The sequence below is a fragment of the Monodelphis domestica genome, chromosome 3 (assembly GCF_027887165.1).
Source record: "Monodelphis domestica isolate mMonDom1 chromosome 3, mMonDom1.pri, whole genome shotgun sequence".
NCBI lineage: Eukaryota > Metazoa > Chordata > Mammalia > Didelphimorphia > Didelphidae > Monodelphis > Monodelphis domestica.
In genome coordinates, this window is record NC_077229.1 from 216,573,257 (window position 1) to 216,586,183 (window position 12,927).

General features: G+C 39.1%; 1 long non-coding RNA gene across 1 annotated transcript in view; it reads right to left on the reverse strand.

The window, feature by feature from the left end:
* Nucleotides 1–643: 643 nt before the first annotated feature.
* Nucleotides 644–12,927, reverse strand: part of LOC103100407 (uncharacterized) — a 61,955-nt gene continuing 49,671 nt past the window's right edge. The window contains exons 2-3 of the long non-coding RNA XR_465028.3: nt 3,768–3,927; nt 644–2,320 (exon numbers count right to left, since the gene is read on the reverse strand). This is a non-coding gene — a long non-coding RNA (uncharacterized LOC103100407). The remainder of the gene's footprint in view (nt 2,321–3,767; nt 3,928–12,927) is intronic.

Here is a 12,927-nt window from a genome sequence, read left to right on the forward strand (position 1 = left end):
CTCTATAAAAAAAATGAAGACTGCTGACAGAGGACCATACTTGGTTAATGAATGGAGTGTTTCTCATTTGATTCATTCTCTTACGCATTTCCTATCCCCCAACCTTAGGCCAACTTAAACCCAAACCAATTAGATGCTCCAATGGGCATCAATCATTAAGACAACTTTAAATAACATGAAAACATGTTTTTGATGGAAAAGTTTCTTTTAAGGGAGTCATACTCATCATTCTTATAACAATTCTATCAACAAATAGTGCAACATGTCTGAGGTAAAATTTGAATTCACAACTTTCTCACTCCAACTGATCCTCTATCTAGATCAAGTCTCTTATTTTATAGGTTATAAAATGGAGGTTCACAGGTGGCTTGACTAAGTGTGAAAGAGGAGGTTTGAACCCAGACCTTGAGACTCAAAATCAAGTGCTCTTGTCAGTCTGTTATGACAAATCAACATAATTTAGCCAAGTTAGGTCAGGGCATTGACTCCACTCCCAAACCAGACTAACTAAAACTAAGGAATTGTCCTTCAAAATGGGTCTTAGACTCCCCCAAACAGATACCAGCTGCCTCCAGGAAGACATCCAAGGACAATGGGCGCTGAATAGTAAGAAGAACCCAGAGTGCCCAGTTATCTATTTCCTCAGTGCCCAATCAAATTGCTCCCACCTTGCACAGGGATGTAGTTGGGTGACACCGATGCTCCCATTTGCTTTCTCCTTCTCACAGAACCTGTTAGTTTCTCTCTTAAGGGAGAGGAGGGAGGAGGGCATGAAGATGGAAAAAAGCATTTAAAAAAGCCCAGAAACAAAAGAAAACCCTGCCGCTTTGATAACCAAGGACCTTGTCTAGAGGTGAGCGAACGTCAGTCAAGGTTTGGGGTTTGTCTGGCATGTGCCTGCGTGTGTCTGTGTCTGTGTGTGAGTGTGCGTTTGTGTGTGAATGTTGAACGGAGTAGCCTGTCAGAGCCTCATTTTCAATGATGCAAGTCCCCCCTAACTGATAACACTCTCAATAACAGGTGAGTGAGTCCTGGCAGGAAGGAGATTGTCTGACCTCATTGTTTGCCTTTTTCCCCCTTCTTTGTTCTTCACAAATAAAGGTTTTTTAATAAACTGAAAGGTCCCCCGCTCCAGCCTGATGATAAAGTGAAAAGAACCAGTGAGGTATGGTACAACGTGGTGGCGGAAAAAGAGAAGCTCATCAGAAAATAACAAAGGTGCAAGTTAAAGATAAGGCAGCTGTCAGAGATTAATCCTGCCCGCCTGATTGTTTTCTTTAATACTGAAGCCTGCAATAGCAAGCGATAAGTTTGCTGAGTAATTTGGTTTTGGGTGAGGAAATAAAATTCAGGTAGGCCCCATAATTGATTTCCTTTTCTTTAGTTTTCTAAACATTAAACAAAAAAAAAAATCCCACCCAACCTTGCTTTGACTATACTTTCCCTTTTTCTTTTTTTTTCTTTTAGTTTTCCAATCATGTTCCCATTTCTGTCCTTCCTGCAGGGCTCCAGTGCCCATGCCCAGGCAACTCCTTCAAGGAAGAAAAAGGCTGTCCATTTTAGGTATTATAACAGCTGGTCAAAGTTGAATCACTTGCCTTGTACCTGCCTTTAAAATTCTTTTCCCATACCCAACTTTGTGGTCCTAATTCTCGAGGGTCTTCTCTTCTCTTCTGATACCTGCTGAGGGCCTACCAGGCCGGCCCTAGACAGCATTCAGAAAATAAAACCAAGTTCAAAAAGAAATTAAGAACTTTAAGAAAAGGGGATCCAAAGCAGAGTTAATATTTATAAAGCATTTAGGGTATGCTAATCATTGTGCTAAGGGATGAAGATACCAAAGCAAGACAGAAACCAAGACTGAGCCCTTTCTGTCCAAATTCCAGCTCTAGAAAATGGAAGTGGTACCCTGATTTTACCCAGTCAGTTTTCCTCTGAAGAGTGCACTGATTTTTACTAATGATCTTCCAGTAAGATGGGGCCCAGGTGGGGGGAAGGGGTAGGACAAGCTTTTGGAAGTTGGCGAGTTTGGGGGAGTTTTGTTTGTTTTAGCATCCAGAGACCCTGGGCAAGAACCCATCAAGACCACAAGCTGACTATGAGCTTAGAGCTGGAATCTCACACCTAGCCACCTCATTGCCAAGCCAGGAGTTAAGATGACTACACCCAGGCCCTCCATATTCTGCAAACACACCAAGGGACACGTTAGAGACCAACAGAGGGGAATCAAGAAGTTTTATGCCTGTGGTCCAAAGCAAATTCCAAATGGTTTCAAAGGGAAGCCGCATCACTTTGAAATCAGGAAAACCTTCAGATATATCTGAAAGGAAAACAGAAATAATTTATCAGTGATAATGAAGATGATGTTTCACAAATAAGAAGGTAGTTTGTGTGTGCATGTGTATGTGTGTGTGAGCATGCACGCATGCGTATGGGCTCATGAGAAGCCAGCATCAGCAGAGCCTTATTTATTGTGACAAAATGAACAGCCCCCAGGTTGCTCATCCAGCAGCTAATTTCTCATCTTATCTATTATGTGAATGAGATGGGAAAACAGTTTCCTGTTTTTCACAGATATCGCTAACATGAAAGATACAGAATGAATTCCCTTGAAAGCCATGCAGTCAGATCCATCCACTGACTCATTTGTTTCAAGGGGAGGAATTAATTCCATCAGACCTGTTCTACTCTCCGATGGAAAAACTGTCTGAAAAAAAAAACTGTCCTTAAAGAAGCCTTTCTGCTACTAGCACCCTGGAAAGAGGCTAAAAAGGTTGATAGACTCTTTTTCAGTTTTAATGCCTTGTTACTGGCAGCATTCTAGAACATGGCTCCCTGACATGTCTGGTTGAAACCTTGCCTGGTAGATGTCCAAGGTGGCAGTTACAGTGTGTAATGATCCCCAAGAGGACAGGGAATTTGCCCAGAAGGCTATTACCACCTCTCTCCCTACTCTATATCCCCCCTGGTTCACCTCATCCCTTTCCCAATCTAGCCTCCCAACAGGAGTCAGGAAACTTTCAAGAAATCAGAACCGTCTTCTAAAATTAAAAAAATTGAATTTTTCCCTTAGAAAAGGGAATATCTCATCTGATAGTCATAGTAATACAAGTATAAAAACATGGGACAATAGATATAGATCTTCAATGGATAATGCTAGAATCATCAGAATCTGAGCCAAGTTTAGTTCAGTGTTCAGTGCAGAGAAGGAACCTAAGGTATGTTCACTTAGGCATGGAGAAACTGGGAGATCAGAGTATTTAAAAAGGAAAGATTGAAATAAATAAGACTAGGGGACAGTCATTCAATTCAATGGGGAAAAGAAGAGTAGGGGGTCCATAGACTGATCAATCAACCAGCATTATTGAACTGGTAACAGGCACTATGTTGGGGGTTAGGGATGCAAAGACAAAAGAAAAACTTTTGGGGGAAAAGTTAGGGTTTTCCACTAGTTCTAGTGTTTTCTTGGTTTGTCCTTCATAGTCTATCCTGACTACAGTTACATTGATGACAAATAAGTGTAGTGAGGATGGTGGCAGAGGAAGGGTCTGAATTTAGCACTGGGGAGCAGGTAGTATGCCAAGCCCTCCTCATGCCTTTGTATGTCAAGAGATGAGAGGAGCCACTGACCTTGGAGGGGATGCCCATAAATGTGGTGACTTTGGGAGAAGTCTAACTCTTGATGAGTCTCAGTGGAAGGTCGGTGAAATATCAGGTGAAGAGAGCGTGATAACAATGGTGAAGGTGCCAAGTGTGGTGGCCCATACCTATAATCCCAGGCTGAGGCTGGTGACTCTCTTGAGCTCAGGAGTTCCGAGCTGTTTCAGGCTAAGTCAATCAGGTGTCAACACAGTCTGGTAAAATGATGGTGAGTCCCGGAGAGGAGAGGAGGGTCACGGGAGTGTCTTAGGAAGGGGCTAACTGGCCCTAGTTGGAAACAAAAGGCCAATCAATTCAAGCAATAAACATTTATTAAGCACCTCTTGTGTCCCAGGCACTGTGATAAGTTCTAGGGATACAGAATGAGACAAAAGCCATTTCCTACCCTCAAGGAATTCACAATCCAATGAGGAAGACAACAAGCAAGCAAATCAATATAATCAGGATAAATAAGAAGTAGTTCATAGAAGGAAGACCCTTGAATTAAGAAGTGTGGGGAAAGGCTTCCTGTAAAATATAGAATTTTAGGTTTTAGGATGTTAAGCCAATGTCCCTGGGCCAATCAGAATGAAATCGAGTCGGTGAGAAGCTCCTGCACTTCAACCCTGAATGACATAAGGAGACTTAGTCTTTAGGAACAAAATGGAAGAAGGTTCAAGAGGGCACAGTAGAAAGGGAAGGCAGGGAAATTTAGGGACTGGGAATGATTAAGAGACCAGGGGGAATTAGGGCTAAACTAGATGGGAATGAGAGTGTGAAAAAGTAGCAGGAGGTCAGGCATTCAAAGATTGGGAGGAGAAAGAAAACCAAGGGAGAGATATTCCAAATTCATGTTTAGTGGTGGGGGAGAGGCCTATGATTCCCCTGCTTTCCCTGTCTCTACTGCTAGAGACTTGACCTCCTGCTTTCTCCTGAAACACTGTAGGAGTTTTAAGGCAGCAGATCTCAGCATCTCACTCCCAGTCCTCAATTACATCACTTGAGGTAAGCTCTAGAAGCCCCATCCTAATTATAGCTCTGTATTTGGAGTCAAAGTAAGATTTTATATAGGCATATTATGTATATGTGTGTGGACATATATATATACACTCAAATAAAAGTCTGTATCTATGCACATATACAAACTTTCACAAGATCACACATATATGTATATGCATATATATGCACATACTCTTATATGACCTTTATAATAACCCTTGTAAATAGACTAGATATTATCATCCTCATTCAGCAAATTAGATAACTGAGGCTCAGGGAAGTAGTGCCTTCTGAAAGGTTCCAAGACTAATAAGTGGAATAACTGGAATTTAGATCCTGCTTTTCTGTTTCCAAGTCTAACGTTCTTTCCAGTATATCATGAGCCTGTAAATAAGGCCATTCTTTGATAGATTTCCACCATGCATACTGTCTACCAAATCCAAAGGCAGATGTGGAGAGAATAAAGAAGGGGAGGGGAGAGGAGAGGAGAGAAAAGGATGGGAGAGAGGAGAAGAGAGAGAAGAGAGAAGAGCAGATAGTTGGGAATATAAGGGAGCAAATATTCTGGGGAAGAAGGAGGCCACTGAAGGTATAAAAGAATAAAGAGGTACAAAAGAAAGTCTAGGTGTCCAAGCCCTAGAAAGGAGATGAACAGTGTAGAATTGAGAGACATATATATGATAGTCTAGCCCAGAAACATACATCTCATTATGTGCAAAGTACTCTACTAGGCACCTACGACACAAAGCTTCATGACTTCCTGACCTCAAGGGACTTATAATTTAGGTTATTTGTATTGCCTTTAGTTCCATTTGTCCTGCTCAGACAAGAGCTTTTTTATTTTGCAAGTTTCCACTTCATAGTCATTAAGGAGGATTTTTTTTAAGCCTGTGGGGTTAAGGAAGATATGGAGGATAGCCCTCTCTTTTCAGGCTGAAAAATTCAGATACCAAGGTTTTATAAATAATGATGCCAGCCACCAGTGCATGTCATTTTTGTCCCTTCTGGGCAAAGCCAGCAAAATCCATTGTGGCAGCTTCTTAGCTTCTTCACACGTAAAGAGAACAATGACAAAAATATTTTTAATGCAGAACCAGAAAAATAGAAAAGGGTTTGTGAGTGGGTTGAAGGGGAAGAGAAAGGGTTCATCTGGGGAAAGAGATGATCAATGAAAAGAAAAGAAAATATGGAAGAGAAACAAATCCATTTTTAAACAGTGCTAGATAAAAGGAACCATAATATATTATCATAGGACTTAGAGTTAGATGAGACTTTAGAAATAAGATTTTAATTTTATAAATTAAGAATCTGAGTGGTTAACACCTATGCAGGTAACAACTAGCACAGATGGAATGTAAACTATGATTTTCTGTCTTTTGATTCAGTTTCTTGGCCACTACCCCTTCCTCTTCTTTCCTCTCATCCTCTTGCTTTCCTCTCCTCATAACTCCCTTTCCCGTTTTCTACATTTGGATGTAAACTCCTTGAGGTTAGAGAGACTGGCCTGCTTGTTTGTCTTTGTATCTCAAAGGGCTTAATACAGTGTCTGGCACATAGAAAATACTTAATAGAGAATAGGATGTCTGAAAAGTCAGTACAGTTTTAAGTTTAAAACAGGAATGCTATACTATCATTAATCTATAAATAATCTAGAGGTATTTAATTATACATATATATAGCATATATTGTCGATAATCTATCATCCATTTATCTATTATCTATCATCAGTCTATCCTTTACTACCTCTCTGCTATCTATCATCTATCAACTATCAACCATTTATCATGAGTTGATCTACCATCTACTCTTTATGATTTTTGCCTATTATCAATCTATCAATCATCTCTCATCTGTTAATTCTTTATCTGCCTATCATCTACCTATCTCTAGAGTCGGTTTCTCTGTCTTGCCTCTCTATCTACCTATCTAGCTATTTGTCTTTCTATCTGCATAGTTCACCCTGTATAATTACTTTTAATTCATGACGACTGCTACAGAATAACTGATTTACCAAAACAGGTACTCCCACATTACATTTCTGTTACTATGAGACCAGGTGGAAGCAAACACTGGAGTAAATATCTAAAATTATTATGATTTACAGTGTCACCTTTGAGGAGAATTTTTGTTTCCTTCTAAACTGGCCATTGTGATAATCCTGTTCTAAGCAGGTAGTTTGCAAATTGTCAAGGTCCTTTCCCTGAGTCATAAGGTGCTAAAGGCTGTTTCCATAAATCATTGGTCGGTCCATGTGAAAACCTGGGAGGAATCCTAATATGTCTGGTCTGATTGCAATTATAATCTGAAGTCAAAACATCTTTCATTCCTGTTTTTGGAGAATGGTATTATGCTATAGCTGGAGTTAGAAATCTCTTCTAATAGCAATGGAGAGACAGAAAGCTGAGGATCCAATAGTCAGCTAGGTGGTACAGCGGGTAGAGTGCTGGACTTGAAGTCAGGAAGACTCTACTTCCTGAGTTTAAATCTGACCTCAGATGCTTACTCTGTGTGACTCTAGGCATCACTGAACCATTTTTCCCTCAGTTTCCCCATCTGTAAAATAAGTGGAGAAGGAAATGGCAAACTACTCCAGTATCTTTGCCAAGAAAGCCCCCAAATGGGGTCACAAAGACTCTGATAAGACTGAAACAATTGAACAACAGCAACAACAAAGAAACCAGTAAGATCACCACATGATGGGTTAAGAGTTGGAAGAAACTTAATTGTTTTTCCACATAAAATAAGTTCCTTGAGAGTAAAGACTATTTATTTCTGCCCTTATATCACCAGTGGCTTGAAAAGAGTATGTTTAACAAATAAGTGTTGAATTGAATTAGAAGTGCTCTAGTTATGATCCAAGACAATTCTAAAGGATTTATGGTGTACAATTCTATTCACTTCTCTTCACCTCCAGAGGAGTCTGAATGCAGATCAAAGTATACTATCTTTCACTTTATTTGTGTGTGTTTTTATTTTTGAATTGGGGCTTTGTGAGTATTATTTAACAACATGACCAATATAGATAAATTGTTTACCATCTCAGGGATGGGGGAGGGAAGAGAGGAAAGGAGACAATTTGGATATTATAATTTTGGAAACCTTATGTAAAAGATTGCTGTTCAATATAATTCGTGAAATAAAATATTAAATGAAAAAATGCTCTAGTTAAATTCCATTTCGCATTGGTTTTCCCAAAATCATACAAATGACTTTGACAAAATCCAACCCATGTGTTTGGACTCCAAATTCAGAACTAATGTCTATTGCACCACACAGGTGTAGACAATTACCTTGCCCATTCCCTTTATTCTCTCTACTAGTAATGCTAATCCTTTCTGTCTCCTACTGTCTGATTCTTACCTTTCCTTACAGGATCAACTCAAATGCTATCTCCTTCAAGGAGCCTTTTCTGATTTTTTCCAAAGACAAGTAACCTTTCCTTCTCCTTATCTGATGCCTCCATTCAGAAATGACCTTCTTCAGGCCTTTGCACTTTTCCAAGGTCCATAATAATACTCTATTTCAAATGATATCTAAATTGGGTATGTAAATTAAATTACACTGGTTAGTAAATTCTACATCAGTTACCAGTCTAGAACAGACTTCTGTATCCATTAGGTAGTCTGACAAATGCTCTTGAGTTAAGTTGCTAAATTCTCAGAACATTTTAGCTCTGGGGTAACTTTCCCCATTCTCCCCTGATATTTTATATTACATCTTTGATCTATAGATCAAGAGGTTTAAAGAACTCAGAAGCTATCTAGTTCAATTCCCTGATTATACAGTGAGGAAACTAAGGTCTATAAATGTGAAATGATTTGTTCAAGGTCACATGGGGAACAAAAATCATAGAAGAGATTTGGATCCAGGTCCTGTGACTCCAGAACCAATATTCTTTCTATAGTAACATAACTCATTCCACACCACAGATATCTCTTAAAAATAAGAATAACAGCTAGCATTTATATAACACTTTGAGGTTTGGAAAAAACATTATATATGTTAACTAATTTGATGCCCATAATAACTCTACAAAGTAAGTGCTCTTAATATCCTCTTTTACAGATGAGAAAACTGAGGGTGAGGGAGGTCCAAGGACTTACCCACAGCATATTATAAGTAAAGCAGGATTTGAAATAAAGTCATATGGTCCAACTCCAGCATTCATTTCACTATGTTATCTATGTACCCAGGGACAACTTGGTGGCACACTAGACAGGGTTCTGGAGTCAGGAAGACCTGAATTCAAATCCAGCCTCACACATTTACTGTCTCTGTGACCCTGAGACTTTGTCTGCCCCAGTCTCCTAAACTATAAAACATGGATGATAGCAGCTTCCTAAAAAGGTTATTATGAGAATCAAATGAGATATCTATAAAGCATTTGATATAGTGCTTGGTACTTAGTAGGTGTATTAAAATTGCCTATCTCTACAAAAGTCCCCTTGCATATTAGATCATAAATCTTTAATGGTAGGGGTCATGTTTTTCTGTCTTTAATTCCCCAAAATATCTATCATGGTGTCCTGTACACAGTAAGAGCTCTTAATATTTGTAAAATGAGCAGATGAAGGAGTGACTAACAGCCCCTAGGCAGCAAGACCCTTTAGTCTGTATACAACTTTGATTTATGTCTATTTCCCTCAAGATGCCATTCTCCAAAACCAACAGCCCTTAATAGGCCACATGTTATCTCACCTGTGGCCATTCCAGAAGGCTCAACCCAAACTAGAAGCAGATATCCTCATTGCTCAGTGAAAGCTTTGAAAGATGCCAGAGAAGCTTCTAAAGAAGTACTAAAGAATATAGACATACCTAAAGTCTTGGTTCACTCTTTTCATGTGCCAACAGTCCCAAAAATTAAATATTATCCTGTCCCCTCATAGTAGAGTGCACTAGTTGAAAGAGGTGGGTTCAAATGTTGGCTTTATTTTTTGCCTGTGTTACCTTGGAAAAGTCACTTTGCTTAGGAAAAGAAACTATGGTCTTGTTCTCCTACAAGGTGTGCTTGTACCATTGGGTAAAACTCTACCCACACTTAGAGTAGGTGCTCAATAGTAATCTAGAGAAGGAAGAGTAAGGGCAATTGTGAATTTCTAGAATGAAAACTGGCTGTGAAAACCAAAGCATCTGATCTTAAGGCTCAGCTCTGCTACTGGCCATCTGTGTGACCTTGGGCAAGTGTCGTAACCTTGCTAAGCCTCCAATCCCTTATCTGTAAAATGAGGGAATTGGTTTAGATTAGGTCTCTTTCCGCTCTAAGTTTTTGATTCTATGGTCTAGATGTGCATTGAGAGGGAGAGGGGGAAGTATAAGAAGGTAAGATGAAAAGCAAACAGGGTTAATCAAATAGGAGGAAATGAGATGATGCATTTCTAGTGCAGTGATGCAGCCCTAAAAGGAGAAACATTAGTAGCAGGGCAGAAGTAAACCATTTATGAGTACAAGAGTAATGAAAATAAATACAGCTTACAAGTCTAATGAAGAAAATTCCAGAGCGGGTTTAGACCTTAACTGATATAAATGAGGATCATTATCTTCATGGTGCTCTCCTGTTCAGTGTAGGACAAGGACCGAGGAAATAGAAGGAGATGAGTAGGGATGAAATTGTCTCTTGACTAGGAAAATTATTTGAACCACTGACAGTAGAGCCTACTGAAGACCTTGAAATCCTTTAGTGTAGGTAAAGAAAGCTCAACTGTTCTCCTCTTTCACATTTAGTATTTCAAGAGCAATGTTTTTTGTTTTTGTTTTTCAAACCCTTGCTGTGTATTGGTTCCAAGACAGAAGAGCAGTAAGGGGTAGGCAATAGGGTTAAGTGACTTGCCCAGAGTCACACAACTGTCTGAGAACAGATTTGAATCTAAAACCTCTCATCTCCAGTCCTGCCTCTGCTCTCTTTCCATTGAGCCACCTCGATGCTCCAAGAGTAAGGTTTTTAAGTGATTTCTTAATCTCTCTTCCATTTACTATCTACATCCTTTCCCACCATCCTCCAAGTCATTAGTTAAAGGAGCTGAATTCAGATCCTGGATATCTTTATATACCTGTGTAACCTTGGACAAATTACTTCCTTCAGGAAAATTTCCAATGGTAATACTTGCTCACAGAATGTGCTAACATCCTTGGCCTCTGCTCTGTACGTACTTACAGAAGGTCCTTAGTGGGAGTCTGGAAGGAGATCATCATCCAGACCCAGGGGATTAAATGACTTTTATAGTTTATTCTATAGTTTAAGTCTATTCTAGGAATGACCTGGTAAAGAGGGAAGAGGCTAGCACTAAAGACTATGGTTCTCTCTCTGGAAAAAAGAGCAATGGCAACTACTTTGTGCTGCTCTGTTTCATCAGTCAGTCTCTTCCTATTTGGGTTTGAGTTTCTCTTTTTTTGTTCCCTCTTTTCCTCCAAGTTCTTACTTCACTGTGCTGCCACTGGAGGGCTCTCCAGAGGACTCAGAGGATTCCAGAAATGGAAAGGTCCCCTCAGGTCCTCTAGTGCAACTAATGGACTACTTCCAGTGATGGGGAACTCATTAGTACAAAAAGCATCGATTTTGAGGGATTTGTAATTGTTAGGAAGTTTCTCCTTGCATATCGTCAAAATAAATCTCCCCCTACTTTCCATCTGTTTGATCCTAGTTCCACCCTCTGGGCCAGAAAGAAAAAAATACAACTCCCTTTTATATCATAGCCCTTTTAATACTTGCTGAGAGTCATTATAATCTCCCTATGCCTTCTCTTTTCTAGGCTAACCAGAACTAGCCCCATATGGTACAATCTTATCATCCTACTAGCCCTCCTCTCCAACCTCACTTGAAGTTCTCAAAAGCCATCCTAAATGTGTTGTTCAGAACTTAATATGAAATTTCCACTTATGATCCAACCAGAGCTTGTAGTCATAGTAGAATGAGTACTGGTTTTGGAGTCTTAAGAATAAAGTTCGACACTAGCTCTTCCAGTACTATTGAATGACTTTGGATAAGTCACTTAAGCTCCTTGGTACTAATCAAATCTAGTAATATTCTCTGTCTACTATATAATAAATTAGTCAAGTAATCTACTATACCTAGTAAGATGAGTCTCTTCATCTGTTGAACAAGAGGGCTGACTAGATGGCCTCTACTCTACTAATTATGATCTTGCATTCCTCTGAGTACAGAATGACTAATACATTTCTTTTTTGCATACCATACTTCTCTTAATGTATTCTAAGATTATATTAGGTATCTGGGCCACCATATTTCACTGTATGTTGACAGATTGTTATGAAGCTGATGATTATGCCTTTCTTAAAACACACGTTTTAAATATATGTTTTTACTCTATTTAAAATTGTCTTAATGATTGATGCCCATTGGAGCATCTAATTGGTTTGTGCTAGTTAAGCTGGCCCAAGGATGGGTTGAGAAGTGTGTGAAGAGAATGAATCAATTGGAGAAACACTCCATTCATTAACCAAGTAAGGCCCTCTGTTAGAATGTCTTCGATTTTTATAGTTCCTTACAGTACAAATTACTTGACATGTATTATTAAACAGCCCATAAAGTAAGTATTGCAAGAATCATTACACCCACTTTGCAGAGGAAAGAGGATAAAGCTCAGAGAGATTAAAAATCACCCCTACTAGGAACTGATAGGCATAATTTGAATCTAGGGATTCTGGCTTCAAATAATACTAATGGGATTTCACATTTATTTTACTCTTTAGATTTACAAGCACTTTTGTCCATGCTCCCTGTGAAATAAATATTGTGTATATTATGGTCCTATTTCACAGATGAGGAACTGAGGCTTATATAGATTAAATAATTTTCCTGCTTAGATATGGATACGATGCAAGGATGTATCTATGTATAGCAATGGAAATCAGACTCTTTACAGTATTAATTAGCTTCTGCTCCTCTCACTTCTAAACCCTTAGCAATCTGACTTACAAATTTCATTATTAGACTGAAACGGCTCTCTCCAAAGTTACCAAGGATATCATTTTTTTAACACTTCAGGCTCAGCCCCCAACATGTCTATTTAAATCACTTAGATGGCTGAAAGTGACTGGCTACACCCTTCAAATAAGATGGCAACCCAGTCATGTCAATGCCTCCTAGATCCAAAGATCTGACCTGTCAGTGACTCCTGGACCTTGCTCTACATTCTATTACTGAATCTTTTTTTTTTATCCTCTCCTTCTGTTTTAGAATCAATATTAAGTGTCTGTCTTAGAACTGTATTAGAACTGACATGTTAGGGTAAATTAATGCCATCAAAGCTTTGGACCTCTTGATACTTTAAC